Source organism: Bubalus bubalis, chromosome 2, assembly GCF_019923935.1.
Source record: "Bubalus bubalis isolate 160015118507 breed Murrah chromosome 2, NDDB_SH_1, whole genome shotgun sequence".
NCBI classification, from domain to species: Eukaryota; Metazoa; Chordata; class Mammalia; order Artiodactyla; family Bovidae; genus Bubalus; species Bubalus bubalis.
This window is the reverse complement of record NC_059158.1, coordinates 88,943,956-88,957,427: the sequence shown is the minus strand read 5'-3', so window position 1 is coordinate 88,957,427 and position 13,472 is coordinate 88,943,956. Positions and strand designations below refer to the sequence as shown.

The window sequence follows — 13,472 nt, the reverse complement described above, 5'->3', positions numbered from 1 at the left end:
TATCTATAAAGCTGTATAAAGCTATATCTGACTAATCCTAGGCTACAACTTCCCATCTTTGAACTACAGAGCACTTTAGCTTTTACCCAGGAAGCTGTTAATTACACAGACTTTTTACTACTCTCTATTTGCTTTATGAATTCACTATTTAATCAACACATAGCCAGTACATCTGTTGAGTCTTAGTTTCTGAATCAGTAAAATGGATTAATTACACTTACTTCAAAGAGCTGTTGTAAAGAGAATGCTTAGCACACTTCCTGCTTGGTATTTTGTTCTTAAGTGTTTAGCTAAAATTCAGAGGCAAATATCTTTATTTTCTTCAAATTAAATATATAAGAGTGGGAGAACAGCTCATTAAAAGTCAATACTCTTTCATAAATTCAATGTGAGTAAAAATAAGTTTAAAATGTCAAGAGCATTTTCATTTTCAAGCAGATTTCTTTCACAGGTAAACCTGAATAGATGGCAAAGAAGTATATTAGAGTATCTCCTGTCAATCTGCCTCTCAAAAGAATGTTCTCATTACTGTAGTTTTAAATAATACTATAAAGTTTTTTTAGATAACAGTGACATTTTCAGGTTAGTTTTTAGATAAGCAAAATAGTAAACTGCTTTTTCCTGAGAAGATAATGCATAATTTTAAAATTTTAATTATTTAAAAAATTTTCTTTAGACTATAACTCTTTTTATTAGGTAATTTAAAGATTAAGTTTTCTCCTTTATGTCTTTGATGATCTGTAAAAGTTCACAAACCATTACAATAATTCCCTACACCATTCTCTTAGCTACAAAACTTAGTCAAATTAGGCACTAACAACCTTCCAAATATAATCCTTCTATTTTCCTCTTAATTTTTTATTATTCTGAACTGCATACAATTTGTCCATTTCTTAATATACTGACAGGCCAATATATTAACATAATAATACTCCTAATTTTTCATTTGGAAGATTCAAGATCCTTGTAATTCTCAGAGAGAATTTAACTACTTATTCATAATACAAGGCTCTGAGCCCATCCTGGGTTTCCCAGGTGGCTCAGTGGTAAAGAATCCACCTGTCAATCAGGAGATGCAGGGAGGATCCTTGGGTCGGGATGATCCTCTGGAGAAGGAAATGGCAACTTACTGCAGTATTCCTGCCTGGGAAGTCCTATAGACAGAGAGGCATGGCAGGTTACAGTCCATGAGGTTGCAAAAGAATCACACACAACTTAGCAACTAAAGAACACCAAATATATATCCCAAACATGACCAGTAAAAAAAATATGAAAATATCATTTAGCGGTTAAATATAATGATAAAATAAATACAAGTATAAGCAAATTTCTTGAGTATTTCTACAAAGTAAAACAAATTACCAATTCAATTAATAAGATCATTCTAAAAATAAACATTAAAGTCATAAAATTTTTTTTAAGTATCTCCTTTATAAATAGCTTGGGCTTCCCCCATGGCTCAGTGGGTAAAGAATCTGACTACAATGCAGGAAGGAGACAGAGGAGATACAGGTTCAATTCCTGGGTCAGAAAGATCCCCTGGAGAGGGCAATGCAACCCACTACAGTATTCTTACTTGAAGAATTCCATGGACAGGGTAGCTTGGTGGGCAACCATCCATCGGGTTGAAGAGTTGGACATGACTGAGTGACCAACACACACACATACACACACGCACACACACACACACACACACACACCAATAACTCACTGATTACTAAAATAAATGTAGTACAACAACAGAACCATATATACCTATTTAAACTACAAAACTGTCTGCACGTTAAATCCTCATCTGAATATTCCATTCAAATGTTCAAAAGTTTAGAATGTTTGGGAGTTACCAGATGACCCAGCAATTTTTTTCCTAATTATACACACCAGAGAAATTAAAATATTATGTCCACACAAAACCTTGTACAAAATGTGGAAATAATCCAAATGACTATAAACTGGTAAATAAAATATGGTATATGTATGCAATGAAATATACAGTTCAGTTGCTCAGTCATATCCAACTCTTTGCAACCCCATGGACTGCAGCACACCAGGCTCCCCTGTCCATCACCAACACCTGGAGGTTGCTCAAATTCATGTCCATTGAGTTGATGCTGCCATCCAACCATCTCATCCTCTGCAGTCCCCTTCTTCTCCTGCTCTCAATCTTTCCCAGCATCGGGGTCTTTCTAAGGAGTCAGTTCTTCGCATCAGGTGGCCAAAGTATTGCAGTTTCAGCTTCAGCATCAGGCCTTCCAATGAATATTCAGGACTGATTTCCTTTAGGATGGACTGGTTGGATCTCCTTACAGTCCAAGGGACTCTCAAAGAGTCTTCTCCAACACCACAGTTCAAAAACATCAATTCTTCAGTGCTCAGCCTTCTTTATGATAGGTTAAACTCTTACATTCATATATGACTACTGGAAAAACCATAGCTTTGACTAGACAGACCTTTGTTGGTCTCTGCTTTTTAATATGCTGTCTAGGTTGGTCATAGCTTTTCTTCCAAGGAGCCAGTGTCTTTTAATTTCATGGCTGTAGTCACCATCTGCAGTGATTTTGGAATTCAAGAAGATAAAGTCTATCACTGTTTGCATTGTTTCCCCATCTATTTGCCATGAAGTGATGGGACCAGAGAATGAAGTATTGATATGTGCTACAACATGGAAGAAGCTTGAAGATGTTATACTAAGTGAGAGAAACCAGTCATAAAGGACCACATATTGTGTGATTCCACTTATATGAAATGCCCTGGAAAGGTAAATCCATTAAGACAGAAAGTAGATTCATAGTTGCCTTGGGTTGGGAATGCTGAGGAACAATGGGAGGTGACTGTTAATAGGTACTGGGTTTCTTTTGGGGGATGATGAAAATGTTTTAGTTGACTGTGATAATGGTGGACAACCCTGTGAATACACTTAAAACAGAATTACATATTTTAAATGGGTGAATTGTATGATATACGAACTATACATCCATAAAGATGATATATTAAAAAAGCATTTGGATATCATGTTCATAAAATGCTTTTATGACTTAATATATTCTTTATTGAAATCTTAAAGTCAGTGTTCTCACTGTAGCCTCTGTATTCAAGACTAAATATAGAAATGTCCCTAGTATGACCTTTCATGTTTGACAATCAAATTCAGGTACGCAACCATTTAGTTAACTTTGCATCTCTCCCTCTCTCCCCTCTATCTCACTTCTCCTCCTCACTGTCCCCTCTCTCTCCCCCTCTCTACAGATGTATAGATATAGATACAGAAGGAATTTTTTTAAACTAAAATTCCTAAAGTTACATTCATTCAGTTTAGGAACCAACAGGTTTATCTAACATATAAATTCATAAGTTACCAGACTTGCTCCACAACTTAATTCCAATAGTCACGTGACTAGCTAGATTTTTATAATGAAAAGAAAGAAAGTATAGAATGAAAGTGAAGTCACTCAGTCGTGTCTGACTCTTTGTGGCCCCATGAACTGTAGCTGACAAGGCTCCTACGTCCATGGGATTTTCCAGGCAAGAGTACTGGAGTGGGTTGCCATTTCCTTCTTCAGGGGATCTTCCCAACCCAGGGATTGAACCGGGGTCTTCCGCATTGTAGGCAGACGCTTTACCATCTGAGCCACCAGGGAATTCCCAGATTTTTCTAGTAGAGGGATTTTATAGAGATAACTAAGCCTGAGATTCTAAACCACAAATTATATTATTTTCTGCTTATTAATTCCTAAAAATTTTCTCTTTATTCCCACCATCATCTTAGTATAATACTAAATCAGTTCTTATTGGAAATACTGCAAGAGCCTTATAAAAGGTTCCTCTGCTTCTCCAATCCTATTTATTTTAATGGTAATCTTTTAATATAAAAATCTGATCCTGCCACACTCCCACTTAAAAATCTTTCATTATCTCCATATGAAATATATGATAAAATCCCAGGTCCTCTGACATAAAAAAGCTCTTCTTAATGAGGCCTGGGACTTTATTTTTGATCTTACTCTCTTCTCATACACTAAGTATTAATAACTAAACTTCTCACCATTTCCCCAATACTCTATGGTTTCCCAAGCATCCGTGGCACATGGTATTTGGTACTTGGTGTTCACTTCCCTCAAATGTTCTTCCTTTATTCCCTGTTAAACTTCTATACATATTCTAGGTCTCATCTCATATATTACCTACTATGGGGAACCATTCTAATTCAGTGAGCAAGTCTTAGGTACTTCGTTCTAGTTGTTCTCATACGGTCCCTAATTAAAGCACTGTACTATACAGCAATTTTCCGTTTTGATATACCACTTCTTACCACACTGTGAGATCGTTGAGAAGCAGGGACTACTGCTTATCGTCTTTACAACCTTAAAACCTGGAATGTAAGACTTTAACAAAACGCTTTGAATGAAAATGTATAATAATCATTGAAACGTATATAGAACTTGATAACTGACTCAAAAAAGTATGCACATATATTCTAATTTTTACCTTAAGGACAAATCTTGAAGTAGGGAGATCCGGCATTATTATTTCAGTTTTACAAATGAGGAATTCTGCATTAATATCTATCACCAATTGCCAATCAGTTTAAAATAATGAGAAACTGAAGATTTAAAAAGTCTCTCCTTACTACTTATAAATTTTTTATGTAGGAATAACTTTTGTTAATCAGAGAAGGCAATGGCACCCCACTCCAGTACTCTTGCCTGGAAAATCCCATGGCTGGGGGAGCCTGGTGGGCTACAGCCCATGGGGTCGCTAAGAGTTGGACACGACTGAGTAACTTCACTTTCACTTTTCACTTTCATGCATTGGAGAAGGAAATGGCAACCCACTCCAGTGTTCTTGCCTGGAGAATCCGAGGGACGGCGGAGCCTGGTGGGCTGCCGTCTATGGGGTCGCACAGAGTTGGACACAACTGAAGCGACTTAGCAGCAGCAGCAGCAACTTCTTTTGTTAATAAGTACCTAAACTGTTTATTTCAGTTTCTAAAGAAGAAAAATGACCAATAAGGGCTACATTTCCTTTAATCTATCACTCCAAAGTCAACAACAATTATTAAGGACCCATACGAGGGACGGACGTGTACTTGTTAGTCATGATCCGGATTTTGAACCCACCTGATTCTACTCTAAGTGCTGTCACTAACAATCAACTTTTCATTTGTCCTCATTTCTCTGATTTGATGGTTATATCTTCTAATACCCCTCCATAAATTTTCTATTTCACATAGTTTTTGATCCCTTTAAATTCTCTACTTTCTTAGTAGCTCAATAATGTCACACTAAGAAAAATTTAAAATAGTTTATCTAATGAATTTTCAGTATAGTATTCAAAGTTTTAAGTCTACTACAATTCTGTACCAACAGACTATCATTGTATTTTGAGTTTTAACTAAGTGTAAAATTATTTCCTAAAGGTTTCTCCCTAAGTGTAGCTTTTGTTGATAATTTAGACATTCTACAACCTTATTCTTGCTTCCTACTTAGGTGTGTAAAGACTCTCTAAGCTCAAATCAATATTAAGGAATTTGCCTCAGAGGTTTGAACAAAGGAAATAAAATTATTCCATGATCTATCTTGTGTCAATATTCTTAAAATTGTTTCAAACTCCCTATGCATCAAATGTTTACATGTACACCCTCTGATGAGAAACTAACTTTATTATATCCTAAACAATAGTCTTATCAGGATGACCAATTATATCTGCTATTACTATTTCCATATTGAGTCCACAACTGTAGTTCACTATTGTATGTCCCCTTGTGGTTGTTACGTATCATTCCTAGGGAAATTTGTAATTAGGTCAAAAAGCTTCCCTATCTCAGCATTGCTTCCCATTTCCTGGGTCATATGATCTCATCAAGTCTGTGACATAATCTTTTGGCTTAGTGGTCTCTCATTGAACTATGAAAAGATACGTAAATGTTACCTTAGCAACTCTAACTGAATTTCAGAAACTATACTTTTAAGAGTCATTTTTTTAAAATGTCAACTGAAATAACTCTAGTCTTTTGTCTAAGACATAAAATATGAAACGATAGCCTATATGAAGTAAACAAATAAAAATGACTAAATACCATCAGTCAGTCAGTCAGTTCAGTCACTCTGCTGTGTACAACTCTTTGCAGTTCCATGAACTGCATGACACCAGGCATCCCTGCCCATCACCAACTCCCGGAGCTTACTCAAACTCATGATCATCGAGTCGGTGATGTCATCCAACCATCTCATCCTCTGCAATCCCCTTCTTCTCTCGCCTTCAATCCTTCCAGCATCAGGGTATTTTCCACCGAGTCAGTTCTTTGCATCAGGTGGCCAAAGTACTGGAGTTTCAGCTTCAGCATCATTCCTTCCAATAAATATTCAGGACTGATTTCCTTTAGGATTGACTGGTTTGATTTCCTTGCAGACCAGGGGACTCTCAAGAGTCTTCTCCAATGCTACAGCTCAAAAGCATCAATTTTTCAGCACTCAGCTTTCTTTATAGTCCAACTCTCATATCCATACATAACTACTGGAAAAACCATAGCTTTGCCTAGATGGACCTTTGTCGGCAAAGTAATGTCTCTGCTTTTTAATATGCTATCTAGGTTGGTCATAGCTTTTCTTCCAAGGAGCAAGCGTCTTTAAACTTCCTGGCTGCAGTCACCATCTGCAGTGATTTTGGAGCCCCAAAAAATTAAGTCTCTTACTGTTTCCACTGTTTCCCCATCTATTTGCCATGAAGTGATAGGACCGGATGCCATGATCTTAGTTTTCTCAATGTTGAATTTTAAGCCAACTTTTCCACTCTCCTCTTTCACTTTAATCAAGAGACTATTTCTTCTTCACTTTCTGCCATAAGGGTGGTGTCATATGCATATCTGAGGTTACTGATATTTCTCCTGGCAATCTTGATTCCAGCTTGTGCTTCATCCAGCCCATCATTTCGCATGATGTACTCTGCATATAAATTAAATAAGCAGGGTGACAATATACAGCCTTGACGTACTCCTTTCCCCATTTGGAACCAGTCTGTTGTTCCATGTCCAGTTCTAACTGTTGCTTCTTGACCTGCATCTCAAGAGGCAGGTCAGGTTGTCTGGTATTTCCATCTCTTTCAGAATTTTCCACATTTTGTTGTGATCGACACAAAGGGTTTGCACAGTCAATGAAGCAGTCCCTTGCTTTTTCGATGATCCAGCAGATGTTGGCAATTTGATCTCTGGTTCCTCTGCCTTTTCTAAATCCAGATTGAACATCTGGAATCTCACAGTTTACGTACTGTTGAGGCCTGAGTTGGAGAATTTTGAGCACTACTTTGCTAGCATGTGAGATGAGTGCAATTGTGTGGCAGTTTGAACATTCTTTGGCATTGCCTTTCTTTGGGACTGAAATGAAAACTGAACTTATCCAGTCCTGTGATCACTGCTGAGTTTTCCAAATTTGCTGGCACATTGAGTGCAGCACTTTCACAGCATCATCTTTTAGGATTTGACATAGCTCAACTGGAATTCCATCACCTCCACTAGCTTTATTTGTAGTGATGCTTTCTAAAGCCCATTTGACTTCACATTCCAGGATGTCTGGCACAAGGTGAGTGATCACACCATCATGGTTATCTGGGTCATGAAGATCTTTTTTGTATAGTTCTTCTGTGTATTCTTGCCACCTCTTCCTAATATTTCTGCTTCTGTTAGGTCCATACCATTGCTGTCCTTTATTGTGCCCATCTTTACATGAAATGTTCCCTTGGTATCTCTCATTTTCTTGAAGAGATCTCTAGTCTTTCTCATTCTATTGTTTTCCTCTATTTCTTTGCATTGATCGCTGACGAAGGCTTTCTTATCTCTCCTTGCTACTCTTTAGAACTGTACATTCAAATGGGTATATTTTTCCTATTTCCTTTGCCTTGCACTTCTCGTCTTTTCTCAGCTATGTGTAAGGCCTCCTTGGATAACCATTTTGCCTTTTTGCATTTCTTTTTCTTGGGGATGGTTTTGATCCCTGTCTCCTGTATAATGTCATGAACCTCCATCCATAGTTCATCAGGCACTCTATCAGATCTAATCCATTGAATCTATTTGTCACTTCCATTGTGTATTTGTAAGGGATTTGATTTAGTTCATACCTCAATGGTCTAGTAGTTCTCCCTACTTTCTTCAATTTAATTCTGCATTTGGCAATAAGGAGTTCATGATCTGAGCCACAGTTAGCTCCCGGTCTTGTTTTTGCTGACTGTACACAGCTTCTCCATCTTTGGCCGCAAAGAGTGTAATCAGTCTGATTTCGGTATTGACCATCTGGTGATGTCCATGTGTAGACTCTTCTCTTGTGTTGTTGGAAGAGGGTGTTTGCTATGAGTGCATTCTCTTGGCAAAACTCTAAGTAGCATACATTTGGAATACCTTCCAGTTAGATATAATTAAGGGTGATTTTACTTTATAATGCAAAAAAGGGCAACTAAAAAATAAGTATCTTAAAATTGGACAGAAATAAACTAAATTGCACTAATTACTCAAAGGAATAGCTGTACCTATCTACTTATAGCAGATGTCTTCGGATTGAGAAATAGAAATATGGTGACCAAGTTTTTAAAATATTATAACAATGTTGGGATAACATACAACTGCAAGGTTTAATTATTTTATTAAATTCACTTAATGGGTTAGGTCTTTATATAAAACATACACATTTTCTCATGCATAACACATGGCTTTCTTTTTGTCCTTCTTCCTTTTTAAAAAAGTATATGGTATTTGCTGAAGACAATATTCATTCAGCCTAACTTTTTACATAGTATATATCTACAGTATAATAAAAGAAAAACTAATGCTTGATAAGGCAATTGCTGTGCAAAACAGTTTGCCAATTGTTCAAAAAGCTAAACATAAAATTTACCACATGAACTAGCAATTCTTCTCCAAGGCACATATATACCAAAAAAGAAAAAATTCAAAGAGACTTAAAAATCAAAAGATGAACAGACAACATATATATGATATGTGTATTATATATATAATACTAAATAGTTATTTACATAAATAATGAGACTGAGTATTAGAGAGCAATGGAGTCCTGACACATGCTATAACATGTACAGACCTTGAAAATATTATAGTGAGTGGAAAAACCCGTGACACAATAGGAAAAATATGTGATTTCACCTATATGAAGTACCTATAATAGGCAAATCATCAAGAGAGAAAGTAGATTGAACTTTACCAGGGGGAGTGAGTAGGGGGAAATGGAGAGTTAGTGTTCAACAGTTACACAGTTTCTGTTTAGAGCTATGAAAAAGTGTTAAAAATAGACAGTGGTGATGTTTGCACAACATTTTGAATGTAATTAATGACAACAAATTATAGACATAAAAGGGATTAAAATTGCAACTTTATGGTATCTTTTTTACCACCACTTAAAAAAGTAATAATATAATTTACTCAAAACTAATGGATTAGACACATTACATGGGTGAACTGCACAGTGTATAAACTATATCACAATAAAAATGTTTTCACAATTAATGTTTGAAGTCCTTCTTCAATGTCTGAAGCTTAGGGCCCTTTTCCTTAAAGGCGCCTTCTCTGGTCATTCTATCATCGTCTCTAATTGCCAACTCATAGTATTTTTTATTTGTTTATATCACTCATTTAGCAATTAATTTCATCCTGCTTTTTAAAACAATCTCTGGTGTTTTAAAATTTATTACACATTTAATATTTGATTATGCTGTTGTACAAAACAAGAGTAGTTGCTCAAATTATCAAGACTCCTATTTAATGCCTGTACTTTATTTTCCTCAGTGAGATTAGGAGTAGCTGAAATTGTCAAATCGGAACCCAAAATCCCCCTGTTATCTTCAAATCATCAAAAAAATCTCAATTTTACACTTGCACATATACATTATGCAAGAATTTCAATAACAATTGTTAAGAGGAAAGCATTCCAGGGAAAATATAATCCAAATATTCATTCTCTGAGCATTACAATTAATCAAGGATGTAAGAGCCTTAGTTTTATAACTACTAAAAATAGGAAGCAGGATACTTTTAATTTATTTATTTTAATTGGAGGCTAATTACTTTAGGAAAAGGAGTATGTCAAGGCTGTATATTGTCACCCTGTTTATTTAACTTATATGCAGAGTACATCATGAGAAATGCTGGGCTGGAAGAAGCACAAGCTGGAATCAAGATTGCCAGGAGAAATATCAATAACCTCAGATATGCAGATGACACCACCCTTATGGCAGAAAGTGAAGAGGACCTAAAAAGCCTCTTGATAAAGGTGAAAGAGGAGAGTGAAAATGTTGGCTTAAAGCTCAACATTCAGAAAACAAAGATCATGGCATCTGGTCCCATCACTTCATGGGAAATAGATGGGGAAACAGTGGAAACAGTGTCAGACTTTATTTTTCTGGGCTCCAAAATCACTGCAGATGGGGACTGCAGCCATGAAATTAAAAGACGCTTACTCCTTGGAAGGAAAGTTATGACCAACCTAGATAGCATGTTCAAAAGCAGAGACATTACTTTGCCAACAAAGGTTCGTCTAGTCAAAGCTATGGTTTTTTTGTTTTTTTTTTTTTTTTAGGGAATATTTTATTTTATTTTTAATTTTATTTTATTTTTAAACTTTACACAACAAAGGCTATGGTTTTTTCCTGTGGTCATGTATGGATGTGAGAGTTGGACTGTGAAGAAGGCTGAGCTCCAAAGAATTTATGCTTTTGAACTGTGGTGTTGGAGAAGACTCTTGAGAGTCCCTTGGACTGCAAGGAGATTCAACCAGTCCATTCTGAAGGAGAACAGCCCTGGGATTTCTTTGGAAGGAATGATGCTAAAGCTGAAACTCCAGTACTTTGGCCACCTCATGTGAAGAGTCGACTCTTTGGAAAAGACTCTGATGCTGGGAGGGATTGGGGGCAAGAGGAGAAAGGGACGACAGAGGATGAGATGGCTGGATGGCATCACTGACTCGATGGACCTGAGTCTGAGTGAACTCCGGGAGTTGGTGATGGACAGGGAGGCCTGGCGTGCTGCGATTCATGGGGTCGCAAAGAGTCGGACATGACTGAGCGACTGATCTGATCTGATCTGAATTACTTTATAATACTGTGGTGGTTTTTGACATACATTCACATGAATCAGCCATGGGTGTACATGTGTTCCCCATCCTGAACTCCCCTCCCACCTCCCTCCCCATCACATCCCTCAGGGTCATCCCAGTGCACCAGCCCTGAGTACCCTGTCTCATGCATCGAACCTGGAGTGGGGATCTATTTCACATATGATAATATACATGTTTCAATGCTATTCTCTCAAATCATCCCGCCCTTGCCTTCTCCCACAGTGTCCAAAAGTCTGTTCTTTACACCTGTGTCTCTTTTGCTGTCTCGCATTTAGGGTCATTGTTACCATCTTTCTAAATTCCATATATATGTGTTAATACACTGTATCAGTGTTTTTCTTTCTGACTTCCTTCGCTCTGTGTAATAGGCTCCAGTTTCATCAACCTCATTGGAACTGATTCAAATGCATTATTTTTAATAGCTGAGTAATATTCCATTGTGTATATGTACCACAGCTTTCTTATCCATTCATCTGCTGATGGACATCTAGGTTGCTTCCACGTCCTGGCTATTGTAAACAGTGCTGTGATGAACTTTGGGGTACACGTGTCTCTTTCAATTCTGGTTTCCTTGGTGTGTATGCCCAGCGGTGGGATTGCTGGGTCATATGGCAGTTCTATTTCCAGTTTTTTTAAGGAATCTCCACGCGGTTCAGCATAGTGGCTGTACCACTTTGCATTCCCACCAACAGTTTAAGAGGATTGCTTTTTCTTTGCACCCTCTCCAGCATTTATTGTTTGTTGACTTTTTGATAGCCATTCTGACCGGTGTGAGATGGTACCTCATTGTGGTTTTGATTTGCATTTTTCTGATAATGAGTGATGCTGAGCATATTTTCATGTGTTTGCTAGCCACCTGTATGTCTTCTTTGGAGAAATGTCTGCTTAGTTCTTTGGCCCATTTTTTATTGGGTCATTTATTTTTCTGGAATTGAGCTGCAGGAGCTGCTTGTATATTTTTGAGATTAATTATTTGTCAGTTGCTTCATTTGCTATTATTTTCTTCCATTCTGAAGGCTGTCTTTTCACCTTGCTTATAGTTTCCTTCGTTGTGCAAAGGCTTTTAAGTTTAATTAGGGCCCATTTGTTTATTTTTGCTTTTATTTCCATTACTCTGGGAGGTGGGTCATAGAGGATCAGCAGGATACTTTTAACAGAATATTCTATTTCTATTTGACCAATCATTTTTCTTTTTCCCCAAATAAATTAAAGATACTATCCAAAACAAAAAATAAGATTAAAAAGGTGAGGAATATACATCTAACATCTATACAAATACATTTATGTCTAAGTAGAAATGTACAGGATATATATATTTAGTCTTGAACAGAAGTAAATAAAATATGAAATTACACAGATAACTTAGTAATAACAAAAAAGGTGTTTGGGGGCCAACCAAAATTTTGTTTACTTAAAAATCTCATTTAATGAATACCGTGATCTTCAGTTCAGTTCAGTCGCTCAGTCATGTCCAACTCTTTGTGACCCCATGAACCGCAGCACACCAGGCCTCCCTGTCCATCACCAACTCCTGGAGTCCACCCAAAGCCATGTCCATTGAGTCGGTGATGCCAGAATTTGAGGTATAATGACGAAAGAGAAGGAAGACTTTAGAGAGAGGAATAGGAAGAATGAATATATATGGTACTCCTTTGGAAAGTAGCATAAAACCTGGAGAAATACATAGCACACTTAGAATAAAATTACATATTTACAGAACATAAATACAAAGGCTAGGTGAATTTTCTACCTATGTCCTTAGTATATGTTTAAAGTGACCTTTGAGACTTACAGGCTATTTTAATCCACAGCAGGGTTTTCTTTTCTTAATTGGTACCTTTTAAAAATATGTACATGTTTGCTAAAATGTTTCTTTCCTGTAGAATATCTGAATGATTTGCTCTTAAGTATGTCTTTAAAAATGAATTGTAAATGTAAACAGTGTTAGCTCACATAAAATTTAAGAAATAGCCTGTATTTTGATCTAAAGGCAAAAGGTTTACATTTTTAAATTATGGTATCATTACCTTAAGTGAATCTGTTTCAATGAACAATTATATTTCTATTCACTTTCAAAGTAGAACTGATGTTCACTTTTACAGTGAAAATACTCATTGGCATGTCAGAGAATATTGCTTTTCCAGTCAGAAATAACAGCTATTTATCAAATTCAATTCCCCAGAAAAGTCAATAAAGAGAAGGAAACAAAGATGGTTTCCATCAGACAAAATACATAAGTTAAAACTCATTCTTCATTAATCATAGTCCTCATATCCTTACTCCAATACCCAATAGCTCCAATACTTTGGCCACCTGATGTGAAAAGCTGACTCATTAGAAAAGACCCTGAAACTGGAAAAG

At 36.6% G+C, this 13,472-nt stretch overlaps 1 protein-coding gene across 16 annotated transcripts in view; it reads right to left on the bottom strand.

Annotated features, from left to right (window-relative positions):
* The window catches only part of BAZ2B (bromodomain adjacent to zinc finger domain 2B), a 416,357-nt gene that overhangs the window by 183,105 nt on the left and 219,780 nt on the right, over positions 1-13,472 (bottom strand). Inside the window, exon 2 of one of the 16 annotated variants that reach the window (XM_044934868.2) lies at positions 1,060-1,154. The exons of the other annotated variants lie outside the window; for them this stretch is intronic. The gene's annotated coding sequence lies outside the window, so the exon portion shown is untranslated. The remainder of the gene's footprint in view (positions 1-1,059; positions 1,155-13,472) is intronic. 16 annotated transcript variants of the gene reach the window in all.